Here is a 22,529-nt window from a genome sequence, read left to right as displayed (position 1 = left end):
TGTTGTTGTCATTATTATTATTCAAGTAAGGCAACATTCCTTTATTATTAATAATAAATTGTAAGTCTAATAATGATCAACTTTATTCTATGTTGTACTTGATCCTTACCACAACCATGGAAGGGTAGCACATCGATGTGATTACCACAATTCTACGTATGAGAAAACTGAAGCTCAGAGAGGTTAGTGATTCTCCCGAGGACACACAGAAAACAAGTAAATAAGCAGGTGAGACAAGATTCAAATCCAGGACTTCCTGACTTCAATTTTCTCATTCTAGCCATTATGTGACATGAGCTATAGAAAAGTGAAAATGGCAGTTAGCAAATTGAAATTCACATCCAAAGTAATAACATTATGCATTTAGCAGGTTCTATTTACTCAGAACAAAAGTCTCTATGATGTAATAGGTATATATGACATGATGAATACACCAAAGTTTAGAGGTTAGGTTTTCTTAGGCCTCATCTGCTACTACTGATGCATCCAGGTAAAACCAGTATGTTTTCTCAGATTTCTGACCTCCAAACTCCTCCTTCTCTCGTTCTTCTTGTTTTTGTTCTCCTTCTTGTTCTTCTTGTTCTTCCCCCCACTAACTTTACTTATTATGTCACTTGTTTATAAATTGCATGTAAGCATTACTATAAAAATAATGTATGTTTTATAATTTATACAAAATAGAAATTAAAAAGATAAAAATGAAATATTATCCTAGAGTCAATAAGGAGTCACTCAACCTCTCTTCAACTAGTTGATTGCATATTCCTTGTAGATAGGCCATAAATCATCTCCTTCTTAGATGCTTGAAATAACTGTGTACCTGAAATACGACCTATAGCCATAAGCCAAGTGATGGATTAATAGTTGGCCACTTTTGAAGCTAAGTATAATTTAAAAAAAATAAAATGTGCAGATCGTTGCATAGAGCTATAGGTGTAATGAATATTAACAATAAGACTAAAAAATAATATATCATATTTACATAGATTCTTGCTTTTGAGGAAGTTACAGTGGAATTGCTATAAATGCCACACAAATGAAGAAAACTCAGAAAACAAAGCGACTTAATATAGACAAAAGGCAAGAGTACTAAGGGAATAAGATGAAAAGAGTGATTGGAGTTAGGATACTAGAACAACATATTCTTTTTCTCCGCAAAGATTTCTCTGATATCTTCTTATGCCGGCTGGCTGTCAAAATCTAATCTCTCTGTCCTTAAACTATTTCATACTGATACAGGGGCAGGGAGTAGAGAATATGTCATTGATTTATACTAACATACTATCTACTCTTTGAAAGACTCCAAAAGTGGGTGATTTCTTTGATGAGTAAAGCGGCAAGCAGAAGCTTCCTCACTTTACAGCAGGAAACTTATAGGTCTGCCTTACATGGAACATGTGAAACCTGAAAGGGCCGTAGAATCAAAATAAAAATCATAGAGTTTTACCAACAAGAGCAAAATAATATTATTAAACATAGACAAGGAGCCTTAGTGTAATAAGACTGCTTTGCAAATGAGAAATTATAGATAATTGCTGTTTGTTCTTATTTTCATAGAAGAGAGAGTAATTATTATTAACAAGCGGCTTGTTTCAATAATTATTTCTGGTTTTCCCAGGGTACAGATGCACTGAATTGAAAACAATGCCTTCTCATTCAGAGTTTTTGTTACTACATCATTGCTTATCGTTCAATGAGACCATGTATGTTTGCTTGTTTTGAAAGCCGGCAGCTGTCTGGTGGCATGTGACTGGGGAGGCACATTTTAAGCATTGCAGATAGCATCACTCTTTCACAAGCTTTCGAGAATTTTTCTTTCTTTTTTAAACCTCTAACCAGACAAGGTGTTGTGAGATCATTACATTGTTCAAGGGGAGAAAAGAGGAAGAAAACCTATATCTAAATATCATGTTTCATAACAAATTGCCAACAGTGAAATACATTGTCACATGTCCTGAAGATTTAATTATAAATTTACGTTAGACATCCAAGAGTTGCTTTGAAGTAATGGCAAAAAGTAATTCAGAACAAGTGATGAAACAAAATTTTTTCTTTCCTTTTTTTCCCTGTATTTTGTCCTAGTATAAAGAAGGATACTGTAGCGAGAACACTGAGCTTGAAGTCACATAACCTCAGTGATAATTTTTTTCCCCATTTAGTAGGTTTTTTTTTCTAATCACATGTAAAAATAGTTTTCAATATTCACTTTTATAAGATTTTGAGTTCAAATTTTTTCCCACTCTTCCTTCCCTCCCCCTCCCCAAAATAGCAAACAATCTGATATAGATTATACAAGTACAATCATATTAAACATATTTCTACATTAGTCATGTTGTAAAAGAAGAATTATAACAAAAGAGAAAAAAAAACACAAGAAAGAAAAAGAAACAAAAAAGTGAAAATAGTATGCTTTGATCTGCATTCAGACTCAAGAGTTCTTTCTCTGGATGTGGATAGCATGTTCCATCAAGAGTATTTTGGAATTGTCTAGCATCATGTATTACAGAGAAGATATAAGTGCATCAAAGTTGCTCATTGTGCAATGTTGCTGTTACTGTGTACAATATTCCCCTGGTTCTGCTCACTTCACTCAGCATTAGCTTATATAAGTCTTTCCAAGTTACTCTGCCTGATCATCATTTCCGACAGTATTTGATATGTTCATATACCATAATCTGTTCAGCCGTTTCAAAACTGATGGGAATTCCCTAATTTCCAATTCTTTGCCATTACAAAAACAGCTGCTATAAATATTTTTGTACATAAGAGTCCTTTTTCTTTTTTTTTTTTTTTGTGATCTCTTTAGGGTATAGACCTAGTAGTGGTGTTGCTGGATCCAAGGAGAAGTGAAGTTTTGTGCCTTAGGGCATAGTTTCAAATTGTTCTCCAGAATGCCTGGATCAGTTCACAATTCCACCAATAATGCATTAGTGTTTCAATTGTCCCACATCTTCTAAAACATTTATCATTTTCCTTTTCTATCATATTAGCCAATCTGATAGGTGTGAGACAGTGCCTCAGAGCTGTTTTAATTTGCATTTCTCTTATCAATAGTGATTTAGAACATTTTTATGTGACTGTAGATTTTTTAAATTTCTTCATCTGAAAACTTTCTGTTCATATCATTTCACCATTTATTAATTGGGGTATAACTCGTATTCCTATAAATTTGACTCAGTTCTCTACATATTTGAGAAATCAAATTATCAGAAACACTAGCAGCAAAAACTGTTTTGCAGCTTTCTGCTTTTCTTCTAATCTTGGTTGAATTGGCTTTCTTTGTACTAAAATAGTTAACTTAATGTAATCAAAATTATCCATTTTGCATTTCATAATGTTCTATATCTTGTTTGGTCATAAATTCTCCTGTTCTCCATAGATCTAACAGGTAAACTATTCCTCACCTTATTAATTTGCTTATGGTATCATATCATCTGCAAGGAGTGATATTTTGTTTCCTCATTGCCTACTGTAATTCCTTCAATTTATTTTTCTTCTTATTGCTATGGCTAACATTTCTAGTACAATATTGAATAACATGGTGGATAATGGACATCCTTATTTCTCCCCTGATCATATTGGGAAAGCTTCTAGCTTATCCCCATTATATACAATGTTTTCTGATAGATTCTACTTATCATTTTAAGGACAGCTCTATCAATTCCCATGCTCTCTAGTGTTTTTAATAGGAATGGATGCTGTATTTTGTCAAAAGCTTTTTCTACATTTATTGAGATGATCACATGATTTTTGTTAGTTTTGTTATTGATATAGTCAATTATAATGAGAATTTTCCTAATATTGAACTAGTCCTACATTCCTAGTATAATTCCCCTGTGGTCATAGTATATTATCCTGGTGATAAATTGCTGTGATCTGTTGGCTAATACTTTATTTAAAATTTTTACATCATTATTAAGTAAGGAAATTAGTCTATACTTTTATTTCTCCACTTTTACTCTTCCTTTCCTCAGCACCATATTTGTGTCACAAAAGGAATCTGGTAGGAATACTTCTTCACCTATCTTCTCCCCTTCCCCCCAAATAGTACATATAGTATTGGAATTAATTGCTCTTTAAATATTTGGTAGAATTCACTTGTAAATCGATCTAGTCTTGGAGATTTTTTTTTCCCTAGGGAGTATATTGATGGATTGTTTAATTTATTTTTCTAGAATTGGGTTATTTAAGTATTTTATTTCTACTTCTGGTAATCTGAACAATGTATATTTTTGTAAATATTCATCAATTTCACTTAGATTCTAAGATTTATCAGTTTATAGTAATGCAAAATAGCTTCTAATTTAATGTATTAATTTCTTCTTCATTGGTGGTGAATTCAACCTTTTCATTTCTGATACTGGGAATCTGATTTTCTTCTTTCTTTTTTAAAATCAAATTAACCAAATATTTATCTATTTTGTTGTTGTTGTTTTCCACATGAAACCGGTTCTTAGTTTTATTTATTAGTTCAATAGTTTTCTTACTTTCAATTTTATTAACCTCTCCTTGATTTTCAGAATTTCTAATTTGATATTTAATTAAGGATTTTTAATGTTATTTTTCTTTAGCTTTTTTAGTTGCATGCCAAATGCATTCATTGTCCCCTTCTCTATTTTATTTATGTAAACATTTAGAGAAATAAAACTTCCACTAAGAACTGCTTTTGTCTGCATCTCATAAGTGTTGGTATGTTGTCTGATTATTGTTCTCCTCTTTGATGAAATTATTGATTGTTTCTATGATTTGTTATTGGACCCGCTCATTCTTTAGGAGATTATTTAGTTTCTAATTAATTTTTATTCTATCATTCCATGCTCCCTTATTACATGTATTTTTATTGCATCTTGATCTGAAAAGGATGCATTTAATATTTCTGCCTTTCTGCATTTGATTATGAGATTGTTATGCTCTAATACCCAGTCAGCTTTTTCTGTAGGTGCCATCTACCACTGGGGGTCAAAATTTATTCCTTTCTATCCCCCATTCAATTTTCTCCAGGTCTACATATCTAACTTTTCTAAAAATCTATTCAACTCCTTAACATCTTTCTTGATTATTTTGTGGTTAGATGTATCTACTTCTGAGAGGCAGACGTCAAGGTCCTCCGCTAGTATAATTTTGTTGTCCATTTCTTCCTCTAACTCTCTTAACTTCTCCTTCAAGAATCTGCATGCACTTGATATATATATATATATAATATATATATATATATATATATATATATATATGTTTAGTATATTCATTGTCTATGGTACCTTTTAGCAAGATGTAGTTTCTTTCCTTATTTCTTTTAATTAGATTTTTTTTAACTTCAGTTGAACCATAATACATTATGCTCCAGACTTTTACCTTTACTCTGTGTGTATCTTTGCTTCAGATGTGTTTCTTGTAAACAATGTATTGTAGGATTATGGTTTTTAATCCACTTTGCTATCCATTTTCATTTTATGGAAGAGATCATCCCATTTACATTCATAGTTAAGATTACTAACTGTATATTTCCCTCCATCCTCCTTCTCTCCCATTTATACTTTTCTCTCTCCTTTCACCCTGTCCCTTCTCACTAGTGTTTCCCTTCTGACCACACCTCCCTCAATCTGACCTCCTTTCTATCAGCTCCCCTCCTTTTTCTTTTCTCTTTCCCCTACTACTTCTGCTTTCCCTTCCACCCTCTCTTCTATCCACACCCTCACTTTTGTTGCCCTTTTCTCCTCCTACTTCCCTATTAGGTAAGATAGATTTCTATACCCAATTGAGTGTATATTTTACTCTCTCTTTGAACCAAATTTGATACTAGTGAGGTTCAAACAATACTCACCCCTTCCCTTCTTTCTCTCTACATGATAGCTCTTTAGTGCCTCTTCAAGTATGTAATTTGCCCTCTTTGCCTCTCCTATCCCCTTCACCCAGTACAATCCTATTTTTCACTCCTTAATTTTTTTTTTATATCATCACATCAAAGTCAACTTATACCCACACCCTCTGTCTATGCGTGCTTCTTTTAACTGTCCTAATAAAGATACAGTTCTCAAGAGTTACATGTATCATCTTCTCATACAGGGATGTGAACAGTTTAATCTTACTGGATAACATGTTTGTTTGTTTGTTTTTCTCTCCTGTTTACCTTTTGTATACTTCTCTTGAGTCTCCTATTTGAAGATTGTATTTTCTGTTCAGCTCTGTTCTTTTCATCAGCAATGATTGAAATTCCCCTGTTTCATTGAATCTCCATCTTTTTCCCTGAAAGATTATGTTCATTTTTGCTGGGTAGTTGATTCTTGGTTATAATCCAAGCTTTTTTGCCCTCTGTAATATCATCTTTGAAGCCCTCACATCTTGTAATGCAGAAGCTATTAACTCCCGTGTAATCTTGACTGTGGCTCCTAGATATTTGAATTTTTTTTCTTTCTTGCTGCTTGTAGTATTTTCTCCTAATAATTCTGGAATGTGGCTATAATATTCCTTGGAGTTTTCATTTTCAGTTCTCTTTCAGGAAGTGATCAGTGGATCCTTTCAATGAGTATTTTACCCTCTGGTTCTGGGATATCAGGGCAGTTTTCCTTGATGATTGTTTGAAAGATACTGTCCAGGCTCTTAAAAAAAATCATGGTGTTCACACGGTCCAAAAATTCTTAAATTATCTCTTCTGGATCTATTCATTTATTTTTCAGGTCAGTTGTTTTCTTCAATGAGTTATTTTACTTTTTCTTCTATTTTTTTTTCCATTTTGTTTGACTGATTTTTTTTAAATGTCTCATAGATTCACTAGCTTCCATTTGCCCAATTCTATTTTTTAAGGCCAATTGTACTTTTTTCTTTTTTTTTTTAGGCAACTGGAGTTAAGTGACTTGCCCAGGGTCGCACAGCTAGTAAGTGTGTCAAGTGTTTGGTCTGAGGCCACATTTGAACTGAGGTCGTCCTGACTCTGAGGCCGGTGCACTATCCACTGTGCCACCTAGCCGCCCTGCCAATTGTATTTTTTAAGGAACTGTTGTCGTCATTCAATTTTTGTCCTTTCTTTTCCAAGCTATTGACACTCTCTTGCACACCTCTCACTTTTCCCCCAATTTTCCTTCTGCCTCTCTTACCTGACTTTTAAAATACTTTTTGAGGTCTTCCAAGAAGGCTTTTTGGGCTTGAGATCAATCCATATTCTCCTTTGAGGTTTCACATGTAGGCATTCCAACAATGTTCTCTTCTGAGTTTGTGTTTTGATCTTCCCTGTCACCAAAGTAGCTTTTTCTATGGTCAAGATTGTTTTTTGAGTCCTGTTTATTTTGGGACCTATTCTGTAGATTTTAAAGTTGAGCTTTGCTCCTGGGGCACAGGGGGGCACTGTCCCAGTCTTCTTGTATTGGGGGCCAGGTACATGGTCACTGGCTTTGTGTTCTGGGGCCTTGGGTGCTACTGGCTTACTCACAGCACTGGGGTCACCCAGCCTAGTTGCAACTCTTGTTTCCTGTTTTTCAGGCCTGGCAATCTGCCTTCTGTGCTGGGGCTGGAGGTCTCACAGATAGCCTGCTGTGACACTGGCCTGCTGAGCCAGGACCTAGGCGCCTTAGTTGCTGATGTGTGCACTGGCTTGCCCAGACACTGTCTTTACTGGGCTACACTCCACTTTTACCCAAGTGAAACAGACCTTTTCTGAAGTCCTTTTAAGTTATCTTAAGCTGGAAACTTGTTTCACTGTCTTTTTTGCAGGTTCTATTGCTCCAGAATCTGTTTAGAGGCTTGATCTAACATTGTTTCTGAGGGAAACTGGGGAAAGCTCAGACCACTGCCTGGCTTCTCTGGGCCATCTCGGCTCCCCTTAGTTCTAATCTGGTTGGGTCACCTACTAACTGTGATACCATGAGGAAGTCATTGGACCTCTCCTCTCCATTTCCTTATCTGTAAAAAGAGGAGATTTGACTAAGTGTCCTTCAGGGTCCTTTTCAATTGTAGATCTTTGACCCTGCTCCCCCCACCCACCCCATTTACTCCCATCCTTTTAAAATTTGTTTTTCTTTTAATTGAGCTTTTTCTTTGTTTTAAGTTAAACTTATTGACTATTATCATTCCATTTATTTCAAATGCAACTATCAGTAAAGGAAGTAAAAGATCATATGATCTTATATCTAGAGCTTAAAGACTCTAAGCAAGTCATGCGGCTCAACCCTCTCATTTTACTGATGAGGGACCTGAAAAGGAAAGAGGTTATGTGATTTCTCCTAAGGTATTCATAGAATAAGCAATGAACATACGATTTCAACCCAAGTCCTCAGACTGTAAGAACTAGTGCTCAAATAGAGATTACTTCCCTGTACTTTCTGCCCTCAAATGCTAAAATAAGACATTTTAAAACTCCAAAATATCTGTTATTTTAAACTGATTCTCTGATATATCTTATCCCAATCATTTATTGACTATTTTATTTTCTATTTTTTGAGGGGGTTAACAAGTCACACAATTCCTCTAGCAAGCCTTCTAAAATTCAACTGTATTCTTCTTTTATTTCACAAGAGCCATGGTTTTCAAGAGAAACTCCCTTCTGTTCTTTTATTTGTTATATGTGCCTGTATGTGTGTGTCCTCTTACAATGTATTTGTCAATATTCTGCTTTTAATTATATATATATATATATATTTAAAATATGTGTATACATATATCTATATCTATATATGTATATATATATATAATGTGTGTATACATATATCTATATCTATATATGTATATGTATATATGTATATATATTCTATTTTAAAAATCTAGATTGAAATTGTCAAGAGTACAGGCAACATATCTAATATGTTATCTCTACTATGCCTCTATGATACTTTGCACATAGTAGATATTTCATAGGATCATTGATTATAAAGCTAGAAGAGACCATAAAACCCATCAAGTACAGCCCTTTTATATTGCAGAGAAGATAATTGACTTGCCTAGAATCACACAGCTAGTAAATGTCTATGGGGAAATTCAAACTCCCTTATGCCACACTGCCTTCATAAACGCTTTTTCAGTGGATTGATTTACTCCTTTTCACTATGCTCACTACTTGTAAGTACCTTAAGGTCAACCACTACTTACTTCCTCAATCATGGTAAATAAATCTGGGTTGTTTACCAATAAGTACAATGGAATCAGATATACAAATTTATGGAATGAATGGGACAATTTCTTCATTGATTTGGCACAGATAGATCTTTAGTTCATTAGCCCTAGAGGTCTGGGAATCTACCTTAAAAGTTGTGTTTATATCTCCCTGTGCAGATACTCATATTATCCCTAGTTTGATGAACGCTATATTGAGGTCCTCTCCAATTTAAGGCCCTTATACGCCTTCAATATTCATATATATACACACACACACACACACACACACACACATATGTATATATATGTATATATGCACACACACACATATACATATATATACATATATATGTATATATATATGTATATATATATATTTTCACCTTCAATACAATTGAAAAGAAATGTGAGGGAGAAAATGGAAAAGGTTTAGGCACCTGAGATTTTGGATGCAGTCTATACTGCAGCATGTTTCTCTTTGGACAGTAGGCCATATTGCTCCTGCTGTTCTATCAGATGCTATGACATAAGGCAGCACAGTTATAACCCCTCAATCTTTGAGCAAACATTTTTTTTTCCATAGGAGCAATTTAAAAGGACTCATGTTTCTGTTCTGAGGTTTCAGAGTCTAGATGATTTGAATCAAATCCTCCCCCCCAGCCCTCACCAAGTTGTTTATGCTTACAGACTTGAAAGGAATTTTTAATTAAAATTTTCAAGCAGCTTATCTAATTTCATACTCTTTAGTTAAATGAAAAATAGTCTGAGTAACAGATTTAAGCTTCAATTGGTTGTCTTTTGGACAAACCAAAAGTTAGCACATTATGCCTAAAGAATGAATCTGTTTGAAATGGAATGCAGCTCAGATATGCTACCACCAACTATGCTGTTCTAGGTTAAGAGAAGAAATAAAATCATTTCTTAAAGAAATGGTTAGAAAAGAAACCAATTCTTTTTAGAGCTGTTTCACAAATTACTGATAATTTTTAAAAATGCTTGTAGAAAAACTTATGGGAGTTAGAACAACAGTAGCCATTCTAAAATTTGTATATTTCTCAATCACAAGTGCCAATGGCACCTACAACCTTCTTATATCAGGTTAAATAAGATTTATTCAAAGGTTGCACAGCTGTTTTTCAGGTCATTTCATTAAATATTTATTAAGTGCCTATAGTATGCAAATCACTGTACTAAGCACTGGGATACTGAAGACAAAACTGAAAAAATCCCTACTCTTAAGGAGCTTCACTCTACTGGACTGGAGAATCTAGTGCTGGTGAAATGAGAAGAATATTTTTTTAGAATGAAATTTTATAAGTGATGGAGTATCACAAAACATTAAGGTCCTAAAGTCTGACCAAAGTATTCTCTTACCCTTATAAACTACTTATATAGGTAGATTAAACTTATTGCCAAGCATTTACTTTGCCCTCTCTGTTGAAATTATAGATCCTTATGTATCTTGACTTCTTTATATGCATTACGGAGATATAATTATAGCACAAAATGAAATGACAGGCTAGAGAAAAGAGAAGAGCACAGGGAGAATACTAATGAATTTTTAAAAAATTTTTCGTAAATGGATATTAGTGTAAGAAACTGGTAAAAAAGAAAAGACCCTAGATGAAGATGAGCCTAGTTGAGGAGCTGCCAAATGCTGCTGACAGGACTTCCCAAATGTCATCTTAACAACTGAAAAAAACCTTTTAAATAACCTTTAGATCTAAAAATAAATAGAAAAATACTCTTGCCAGATACATTTTAATTAGTTACCTGTTACTCCCTCTTACCTGCAAGTGTTCAGCCCAGAACATTTCGGTCAACTAATGCCTATCCTGACTAACTCTATCACCAGCAGAATACACATTTAAAATCCCTGGAAGAAGTACTAATTTACAGCAAAAGAAAATGAAAAGGACAAGTACAATTTTATAGACTCAGGTGGACTCCTGAATATTAACCACAAGATACAGGACTTTAGCTTCTTTCCTTATGCAGTGAATAGAACCACTAAACTGTCACTCTGCTGCAATTTGTCTTAATACAGTTCAGAAGAACAAGTTTTGATATGGATTATTACTTTAAAAATCCATCTATGGCCATATAAAAAGAAGCACAAGTTGAGGTAAGTGGCCAGTGAGGCCCAGCTTTATTTGTAAAGTCATTAATTGTCACCTTATTCTGCTTATTACACAAAGAACACAGATTTCCACCATTTATTTTTAAAAACATGGTTGATGTTTTGTTTTTGTTTATTTTTTGCATCACAGTTAACTAGATTCATCTTCATCTAGGGTCCTTCTTTGTTGTCGATTTCTTACAGTAACATCCATTTACTCTCCCCTGCCAAAAAAATTCCACTAGTGCTCTCCCTGTAATATTCTCTTTTCTCTTGCCCTGCCTTTTATTATCTCCATAATGCACTTATATAACAGCACTCATTGAACAATCTATTGACAATGTATTAAAATTTAAAAGTTAAAAAATATGAATATATCTACGTGTCTATGACATTCTGATCCTCTATTCTCCTATCTCTCTATGAAGGAGTGGAAAGTATGTTAGTGAGTTTAGATATAGATATAGATGATAGACATAGATAAAGATATACACTCACATATATGTAGAATCCATACATTTATTCATGCCTGCATTCATTTATTTGTTCATTCATTTATGTCTCTCTATTTCTCTATCATCTATATCTTATTTACTTACCATATTTATGTATGATAATGAATCTCCACCCAATCTAGAAGCATAGGGGTTTTATCTCAATACTGATCAGCACAGAAATTCCCAACCTGTGTTAGTTCACCAATCTTTAGGCAGAGTGTTGGACCCTTACTCCCAGTGTCTCCCCCAATTGATATCACGCAGGCAGACATTCAACTGGCTTTAGCCCTGTTCCAGCTCAGAACTCCTGAACTCAGCTGATCAATCCAGGCTAAGTATCCCCTAGTGGGAAGTATTACAAAGATGCATTGCCATTCCTGCTGAAACTTAATAATAGCTTCCATTTATATAACATTTACTATATACCAGGTACTGTGCTAAACACTCTATGATTATTATCTCATTTGATCTTCACAACAATACTGGCAAATAAGTGCTATTATTATCCATATTTTACAGACGTTGAAACTAAAACAAATAGTGACTGAAAGATTTGTCCAGGGTTAAAAAAAAAATATTGTGTCTAAGGCTAGATTAGAATTCAAGTCTTCCTGACTCTGAGCCCTGCACTTTGTCCACAGTACCACTTAGTTGCCTCAAACATATCTTCATATCTTAAAATAAAAAAAAATGATAGAAAATGTAATCAAAATTCATTTTTTTGTGGTAGGAAATACAGCTATTTCACATTAATAATGTTTCATATTACATTTCAATAATTATGATGCCACGAGGTTATTGGCTTCTACAAAGAGAAAGTCTTTCCATCAGGAACATAAAGAATATCACAGATGAATTATCTCATAATAAAGCTATTAAAGATTCATAACTTCTGGGATTTTAATTGGTTATGATTGATCCCCATTAGAGTATTTGCCAATAGGAAGCATCTTAATGATTTTCCCTCCATCTAATTTAGGCATTGTTCATACTTACTGAACTTAATTACTGATAATAACATGAAAGGTGGTTTTATGAAGAAAGACTAAAACAAATAAAAACCTTTGGTGATAAAAAAGTTCTAATTTTCAGATCAAATTCCTAGCTATTACATTTGAAAACTTCTTTCCCACAAAAGAAAGGACATGCTGATTTAAAAAATAAAATAAAATAAAACATATCCTTTGACTTTTTTCTCTTGGATTAAGCTGTATTTCTTTAACAACATCCTATGTTCCTATTTTCTTTCATGATTTTTTAAAGTGTATTTCAGATCATTCACATTACACAAATCTCTCCTTTCTCCTCTTTAGATGTAATTCATTGTTAATTATTTGAAAAGTATGACGCTCAATCAAGAATTATGCAGGCTGAATACATGTTGAATGAACACTGCTTTGTTACATGGAACATCCATCTTGATAGAATCCAGAGACATTTTGAGTATTTCACCTATTCACTGAGCTAATATGTAGGTTTCAGGTTGTTTGGAGAACTTTTCCGCATCTGGGCTTTTTAATATCACAAAGAATTAAATATAATATAAATAGTCTATATGTATGCCCACACCTATAGTTTTTAAACTCAGATCAGGAGAGACAAAAGGAGGCATGTGGACTGATCAGCTTTATTCAAATGTAAATAACTTGTGATGCATCATATTTTTAATCAGATTTCAACATTATCTTCTAAGATTCAAGTTCAAACTTCACAGTTAAAATATTTCAACTTAATTTATAATTTTGTAATTGTTTATAAGGTCTGAAGATCAATTGATCATCTCCCAAAAGTAGAAAGTTCTGAAATTACAGATAGCAATTACTGAGCTTAATATGGCTACATGATATATTGCAATTAAAAAAACAACAATTGAGCAACAAACATTTGCACTCTAATTGTGTATTAAAAATATGGACTTTATTTTGTTCACAAGGAACATAAAGTATTGATCAGCTTTGATGCTATACCAAATTATAATTTAGAATGACTTGATTTATATCTTCTATAGTTTAAAATCAGTTATGGAGGAGGGATCATAATATAGCAGAAAGAGTTCCAGACTTATGAGTCAGGACAAACTGGGTTGAAATCAGATCTCAGACACTTATTAGTTATGTGATGTTGGGCAAGTCACTTAACTTCTCTGTGCCTCAGCTTTCCCATCTGTAAGATTCTATTTCATTTTAAATCTATAAGTATATATCTAATTTATGTTATACTAGTTCTTTAATATGCCTGGCTAATTAATACCCCTCAGCCAAGATCATTTTCCATCTCAACAAGCATGGACTTGTTGCTGAATGAATACATACATAACTTCATTTTTTAAAAAAATTAGATACATATCATTTGGCAAATATAGAACAATTTTTTTTTAAATTACAGGGTAGTCAGATATTAGTCTCATTCCACTTACTGTACAGTCATATCCATTTTTTTCTTTTTCTCTGATTGTTTTCCTCCAATCTTATTCACTTTTTATTACCTCTCTTGTCTCTTTCCTTCCTCTAGCTCATGGTATTGGGAGTCATGACTACTTCTGGATACACCTAGGAAGGAGCTTTTCTGATGCTATTTGGCAGCAAATTCAAAATCTCTGAACTATTAAGTAAAGTTTAGTGCTGATAATGAAGATGCATGCTATATGCTATGCTCACAGAGCACTTCACATAGTTCTTTATGCGCTAGTGTCATAAGAGATAGGGCAATCTACTAAATTCATAGTAGTTAAGTGGTATCTTGTAGACCCCCCAAAAAAAGTTTTACCAAATTTTTCATGTTATGTAAATCTGACCTATGAGAGGTAGCTTGGAGACTGGAAAATAGAAAGCTAGTCTTGTCATCAGAAAGACTTGCATTCCAGTCTCACCTTCTACACATACTGGCTGTGTGCTACCTTGGTAAATTTGTAACTTCTCAGTGTCCCAAGAACTCACTCACTAAAATTGCAGAAAAAGATGCTGATTTGCATTGGTTGCAGGAGTTTTATAATTCATGGAGTTAGCTATATCAATCACAGGAGCAGTACCTATCCATGTCTTTATATGTGTATATATTTATGTGTATTTGTGTGTTGGTGTATATTTTTTTTCAATATAATAAGTGCCCTACTGTTGAGCAGTGATCTCATTGTCCTCATGATCCAGACAATGGCTTTAATTTGGTTTCACTGAGAAGTGAGTCATTGCTTTAATCAAATGATTTTGTTCACCTGGTTTGAAAGATAAATTGTTCATCTAATGCTTAAACTGAGAGCAAAAGCAATTAGTATGGTGGATGCTACTTTAAGGAGAAAGTGTTGTGTTTTTCATCTTTACAGCAGATGCAGGAACATAAGGCCGTCAGTGGGTATCATGCTAAATTGTCACTGAATTACACAAAATCAACAGGCTTTAACAAAATAGCTAGTGTTTTCAAACTTGTTGTCAGATTAGGGCTTTTGCCAATCTTCCTTACAGAAAGATGCCCATTTATTGTGGCTTGAATTGACATATGGAGGTGATCAGGGAGAAATTTCAGGACCATTTGGGAAATCTAATGTTTGTATGAACAAATTCACATGGTAAGGCTACAATGTTTGTTTATTTTCTCTCTTCTTCTTTCCAGCTAAGTCATTCGTGTGTGTGTGTGTGTGTGTGTGTGTGTGTGTGTGTGTGTGTGTGTGTGTGTGCGTGCCTCTCTGTTGTCTTAGTAATGTTATTGGCTTTGTCCATGACTTTATTACCTCACCACTTCAATGATAAAATACCAGGCATTTAAAAATAAATTTATTGTAAAAATAATCTTAATAATGTTGATAATCCATGTGGCATAATGAATAGAGATCTGGTTTTAGAAAGAAGAAGGAGTCAAATTCTATATTTGACATAGATTAGCTCTGTGACTGGGAAAATCACTCACACTAAGTATGAGTGGATCAGAAGATGCAGAGAAGCATTAGTAGAAGGACTTCTATCTTCCTCATCTCCCTACTCTAATCAAATCACAGGGCCAGTTCCTAATTCCATAAACATTGTTTTCATTAAGTTGTGGGAAATTTAAAAAAAGAAAGCAAAACATTTTGGTCAGTGAGGTTTTTTTTTTAAGGAAATAGATGAAGACCTCAATAATCCCATTTTCTTTATTCTTATTCTTCTGATTTCATGTTATCTTGAGTTATTTTCACATTGTTGTCATTTTTATTGTTTAGTTGTTCAGTCTTTTCTGATTCTTCCTGACCCTGTGGGCCACAGAGCTCCAATACTATCCATGGGGTTTTCTTGGCAAAGATAACTTGAGTAGTTTGCTACTTCCTTCCATAGTGAATTAAGGCATTTGAAGGGTGAAGGGATTTGTCCAGGATCATACAGCTAGGAATCTGGATTTGAAGAAACTTAAAAAAAAAATCAAAAGGCTAGATTTGAACTCAGGTGTTCCTGACCACAGGTCCAGCACTTTGTCCACTGAGCCATTGAACCTGCTTCTATTTTTTTCAGATATGCAGTTCTAATTCAGAAGACACTTTTGGGCGAAATTGTTTCCTACCTACTCTAATTGGGAGAGCAAGCTAAAAATGAATTCCAAATTGATCCTTTTCAGAAGAGAAATAGAAGACATCTAATGTCTATTGTGTATCTAACACCTGGACGTTTGCTAAGTCTTTTATGTATACTCTCTTTTGATGCTCATACCAATGATGTGAGATAGTGAGTATGGGCTTTATTATCTCCATGTTGCTGATAAGGGAGCCAAATCTTCAAAAAGTTAAATGATACAGCTTGTGTCAAAAGTAGGGTTTTATCCTAAATCTTCCGGCCTATAAATATTACACTCTATCCACTATGTCATACTCCTCTCAAAACTATTTTTCTTAATTAGATTTAATGAGTCACAGCTATCTCTGCCCCTCAGAAACTTTCAGGATTGTTTTTTTATCACCTACTAAATGAAGTCTCAACTTCTTAGTGTGATATTTGAAGGCTTCCACAATTTCGACTGAACCCACCTTTTCTGAGTTAACTCTCACTCCTCCATATGTTACTTTACTCCATTCAAAATGGTCCGTTCAGGAACATTCATGAAGACTTTGTGCTCCTCCATCACAGCTTGATGATCATCCCATTCTCTCTGAAAAGGGACAAGTGTGCTTCAAGCTATAGCTCAAATTATATTTCCTCTAATGAACCCTCTCTGATTTCCCCAGCAAGAGGTGTTCTCATCCCTCTAAACTGTGATGATAGCTATGTCCTTACCTAATGGTAATTGTCCAATATTGCCTTATATCATAGTTCTATACATCTACATCTATCTCTATATCTACACACACACACACACACATATATGTATGTGCATATATATGTATGTGTGTATGTGTGTGCATGTGTATACAAATATGTATGTGTATGTGTATGTATGTGCATATATGTGTGTACATATGTGTGCATGTATATACACGTGTGTATACATATATGTATGTGTATATATGTATGTGTATATATGTGTATGTGTATGTATGTGGATATATATGGGTGTGTATGTATATATGTGTATATGTGTGTATGTATATATGTGTATGTGTACTTACATATGTATATATACATGTATGTGTATATATGTATGTGTATATATCTGTGTATGTATATATATATGTGTGTATGTGTGTATGTGTGTGTGTGTATACACACACACATACATACCTACATACACAAAGACATACACAGACACAGATATATACACATACATATATACACATACATGTATATATACATATGTAAGTACATACATGTGTATGTATGTGTATACATACACATATATGTGTATGTATGTGGATATATATGGGTGTGTATGTATATATGTGTATATGTGTGTATGTATATATGTGTATGTGTACTTACATATGTATATATACATGTATGTGTATATATGTATGTGTATATATATCTGTGTATGTATATATATGTGTGTATGTGTGTATGTGTGTGTGTGTGTGTATACACACACACATACATACCTACATACACAAAGACATACACAGACACATAGACACACACATAAATAATGGGCCTAACAGGCTATGAGCTCTTTGGGGGCAGAAATCACTACTCCACTTCATATCCGGTCAAAGGACTTCCTAGGAAAATGTTTCATTTATGTCAAATGTACAATAATTGATGCAGTTAGATGTAATGGGGAGGGTACCTCTTTCAAGAACCTTTTATATCTTTGTGTAAATTGGAAGCAGATTAAGCTAAGAGTAAAATAATGAAGTTTTACACCAAAGTTCTCATTTTAAGTTGCAGAACACTGTTCTTCTGTGTTGTTCTTTGTCCCAGTGGGGAAACTAGAACCAATTAGTGGAATTGACAGTGAGGCAGACCTGTTCAATATAAAGAATAACATTCTCACAATTAGAGGGGAAATACAATAGAATGACCTGCCTCATTAGGTAATGATTTCACTATCATTGAAATTGTTCAAGATTTAGTTTTAAAGAGCTGTCACATGGAAGAGGAATTAGGCTCATTCTGTTTGGCTTCACAGGGCAGAACTAGAGACAGAATATGCAAGGAAGCAGATTTCAGTTTGTCATAATGATACCTTCCTAACCATTAGACATCCAAAAGCAGAAAGGACTGCCTAGGAAAAATGTCGGTAAACTCTCATTTGAGTTTTTTTGGCAAGGCTAAATGACCACTTACCATGTATTTTGTAGAATTTTTTTTTCTAAATTCAGTGTACGTAAATGGCCACTAAAGTTCCTTCTAACTTTCTGATTCTTTAAGTAACCTGGATAAGCATTTGTCAGAGATGCTGTAAATGTGATTAATGAATAAGGAAACAGGTTAGATTAAATTAATTCAAAAGTCACTTCTAACTAGGGTTATACGAGCTAAAAGGATCTTTTTTCATAGCAACATTTATTTTGATTGAATATTTAGATTTGTCTTCTTTTTCTCCTTCTATCCTTACTTCTTTCCTCTCTTCTTCTCTTCCTCCCTCCCTCCTTTCCTTCCTTCTTTCCCCTTCATTTTACTCTCATCTTTTCCCCCCTCAGTTAATTTTCCTCCCACAAACACTGGCTATGAACTTCCAGGTACAAAGCTTTATTCTTTTTGCAAGATTAACCACATTTATTTTAAAAAAGTCCATTACTGGGACAGCTAGGTGGCGCAGTGGATAGACCACCAGCCCTGGAGTCAGGTGGACCTGAGTTCAAATCAGGCCTCAGACACATAACACTCATTAGCTGTGTGAGCCTGGGCAAGTCACTTAACCCCAATTGCCCTCACCAAAAAAAAAAAAAGCCCATTACTTTAATGAACAACTATCTTCTGATGTCTATTCCAGTGATAGGTAAGAAACCTTCAAATTCCATAGTATGACTTGTTCTCAGCTTTCCTTAGGTCCACTAATTGAATTAAGTTTAACAAATTACTTTCCTAGATAAGGTTTTATGTTCCCATATGTGTTTCAATAACTGATATTTTCTCCTTGGCAGCTAACTTTGAATAACAGATGTGCTTGTTTGGGGGAAATTACTACCATAAGGAAGAGCATAATTTTATTTACCACTGTTTGTGATTTTCCCCAGTCTCAGCAAATAGGGACCTGAGAACAACTGAAACACAAAGATAAGTTTAGTCATATATTGTCATAGCATAAGCAAGTTGTGAAACTCGCAAGAACCTTCCAGTTACCTGCTTGTACAATATGAAACTGGAAAGGCCCCTAAAATGGTTATTTTCTAGCTCATTTATAATATTGAAGGACATATGACGATTCCATGTGCAAGATATGTGTATAAGTATTTATTAATATTATTGAACAAGATGAATTACTCAATTCCAGATACTTTTCCTTTGTAAGAAACTTCTCACAACTTTCAATAATGCAGTAAAAATATAATGCGATTTGGAGTTTTTTAAGAGGTACCTAAGGATTTTCTTCATAATGGAAAGGACAGCTGGGATGTAAGTAGAGAGCATCCAGGACTGAAAGCGAGGTCTGAATTTTACTCCAGACTCACCTCTTTTCTTTACTATGTGGCCTATATCAAGTCATCTAGTATCTCTGTTCATCTGTAATCTTATCTGAAAAATGAGACTAGTTCTTGTATTAACCACTTCATAGGACTGTTGTAAGGAATCAGTGAGATGATGGATGTTAAAATTTGTGTTGACCATAAAGCATTATAGAAATATCCACGATGACGATGATGATGATGATGAAGCCAATCATACTGTTGATGCTGATGTTGATGATACGTAGGCTACTTGAAGTGACTACATGTTCACTTCATCTAAGAGCTCATTCCATATCCTTTCTTGAGAGCATTTACTGGAATTAAATGTACAATTCAGCGCTGGTGCTGACTGGCTAATGTGACCTATTTTAAATTACAGTCCCATCATCTTGCCAACATTCACACCATGGTGCTGAAATAGAGTATACTTTTTGTCATTATGTCCAGAGTTTGGGAAGCTGATGAAAATGGTTTTCAACAAGCCATGACCACTTTTTTTCCCAAGTTTTCTCAATTTCGATGTATTCAAATAATTACAGTTTTCACTATAGATCTGTCATTTCATTATATTTTTCTTCTTGTACTTGCTACCTGGGGTTTCTGCATAATTCAATACTAAAAATTGTTCCATGATCTCCTCCATTTGGGTACATTCTCCACCAATGCTGCTTGCAATTCATCCCAGTTTGTGTCCATTACATTTTTAAACATTTATTTTAAAGCAGGTAGGTGGGGTAGTGGATAGAACACTGGGCATATAGCCAGGAAGCTTTGTATTCAAATCTGGCCTCAAACACTTACTAGCTGTATGATCCTGGGCATTAAACTCTCTTTGTCTCAGTGTCCTCAACAGTAAAATGGGGATAATAATAGCACTTTTTCACAGATTTGTTGTGAGGAGCTATTGAGACAATATTTGTAGAAGGCTTAGCACGGTGCCTGTAACATAAGTCTTCATTTAATAAAAATTTATTCCTTTCTCCTATCTCTCATTTTGCTGCAGATTAAAATTATCACTAGCGTAAATATATGAAGATTGATAAATCAGAGTTGGCTCACAATCTGAGGAGAAATTAACTATATAGCTATAAGTTCCACTATAACATCATCTGCTTATTCTCCTCTAATTAGTTTTTTTAATTTCATTTAATTTTAAACAATAAAAATAAGGACTTGCCAGAAAGATGAGATGTAGATAATTTTATTTTTCATAGAAATATGTACTATCACAACTGCCAATTTAACATTAATATTTTACCAAAAAAGTAACACTGTTTAGTGAGTATAAAGAATGAAAATTATTTAAATAAAATAAATAAAAGTATATTCTCATCTAATTTATTTCCATCTACAGGAAGCCTTTGGGAAAAATAATGAATAATAAATGGGTTCTGAGATTTGTAGAATTTAATTACTTTTAAAATGTGATATCAGATTAGCAAGAGCAGGAGACTTGGGTGACTAACAAGCCTGACATTTACAAAACCTGCAAATTTCTCATGTTAGCATGATAGAAATGTATCTAACAGTGATGGTGAACTTCAATTATCTGGACATCTGGGAGAGTGCTATGACTATCAATAGGATAATTTCTGAAATGATAATTTCGTCTTTTGAAGGTTGGTAGAAGTAATCACTGGAACTGGAATTCTGAACCCATTTCTGACCAACAAAAGTGAATTTATTGCTGAAGGAGAAATTAAAGGATTTTTTTTAAAGGTGAATGGGAGGCAACTACTAGCATGTAGAGTTCACTATACAGAAAGAAGACAATTGAGCATAATCTAACATACACTCTACACTTTAGATATCTGATTTCACAGCCTTTAGCAAAAGAATAAATAAGACCCTATAGCCTATATTCTTCAGGGAAAATTGACCATAATGGGATAAATAACTCCCAAAATGAAATTCTAAAGAAATAAGAAAACAAAAGAAAAATCCAAGAAGAAAACAAAAGTAAATTATCAAAGCAGAATATACCTACTCAATGACTTAAAAAAATAAAACTATATTGGAGAAATATAAAGTAGATGAGAACAAATGTAGATAATAAATGATGCAAAGTAAAACACACCATGGTATAAGAATAAAGTATACAGTTCAAAGTCTCAGATTTATTTTAGGATAGTGAAAAATGTTATGGAAAATGATATTTCAAACTACATTGAGAAATTTCAAAGGGGCAAAGAAGAAAAGGACTGCTAACAAGAGTGGAAAGGAATATAAAAAAAGAAATTAAGAGAAGGCATGTAGGTGGCACAATACAGTGCTAGACCTGGAATCAGGAGAACTTGAATTCCAATCTGGCTTTAGAAATTTTCTAGACTTGGGCAAATTCCTTAACTTCTTTATGCTTCAGTTTCTTCATCTATAAAATAAGAATAATAAAAGCACATACATCTAATGTTTGTTGTGAAGATAAAATGAAACAATATTTATAAAGCATGTTGAAAATCTTAAAGCATTGTAAATGTAAGTTGTTATTGTTGCTCTTTTGATTGTTGGTACTATTTATTATGTAATACATAATTGTTCAACTTTTATTTTGGTTGTAGTTTATCTGCACAGGAAAATGACAGTTGGATTGGATATGACAAAAATCATAAACAAGAAGTGGAAATGCAATATGAGTAAGGAAATAGTAATATAACAACTTGTTCTCTTTGAATTTGTCAACCAGTCCCAGAGAAATCACAGAGTTCTAAAGAAATAAGCAGATGTCACTGATACGCAACCTCCAGGGGTCTTTGAAAGATGAAGAGAATGGGAGAGATGTACTGAAGGACTGGAAAATATCAGTTGAGTGTCAATTTAAAAATAATAATAA

At 33.8% G+C, this 22,529-nt stretch overlaps 1 long non-coding RNA gene across 1 annotated transcript; it reads left to right on the top strand.

Moving 5' to 3' along the window:
- The first annotated feature begins 438 nt into the window (after positions 1-438).
- LOC110212296 (uncharacterized) lies at positions 439-22,529 on the top strand. The gene is made up of 3 exons (XR_002325630.2): positions 439-490; positions 11,129-11,206; positions 22,383-22,529. It is a non-coding gene; the product is annotated as an uncharacterized LOC110212296 (long non-coding RNA).

This window comes from Phascolarctos cinereus, unplaced genomic scaffold (genome assembly GCF_003287225.1).
Source record: "Phascolarctos cinereus isolate Bilbo 61053 unplaced genomic scaffold, phaCin_HiC Scaffold_2;HRSCAF=192, whole genome shotgun sequence".
Lineage (NCBI taxonomy): Eukaryota > Metazoa > Chordata > Mammalia > Diprotodontia > Phascolarctidae > Phascolarctos > Phascolarctos cinereus.
Note: the sequence above shows the minus strand (reverse complement) of the source record. Positions and strands in the feature narration are given on the sequence as shown.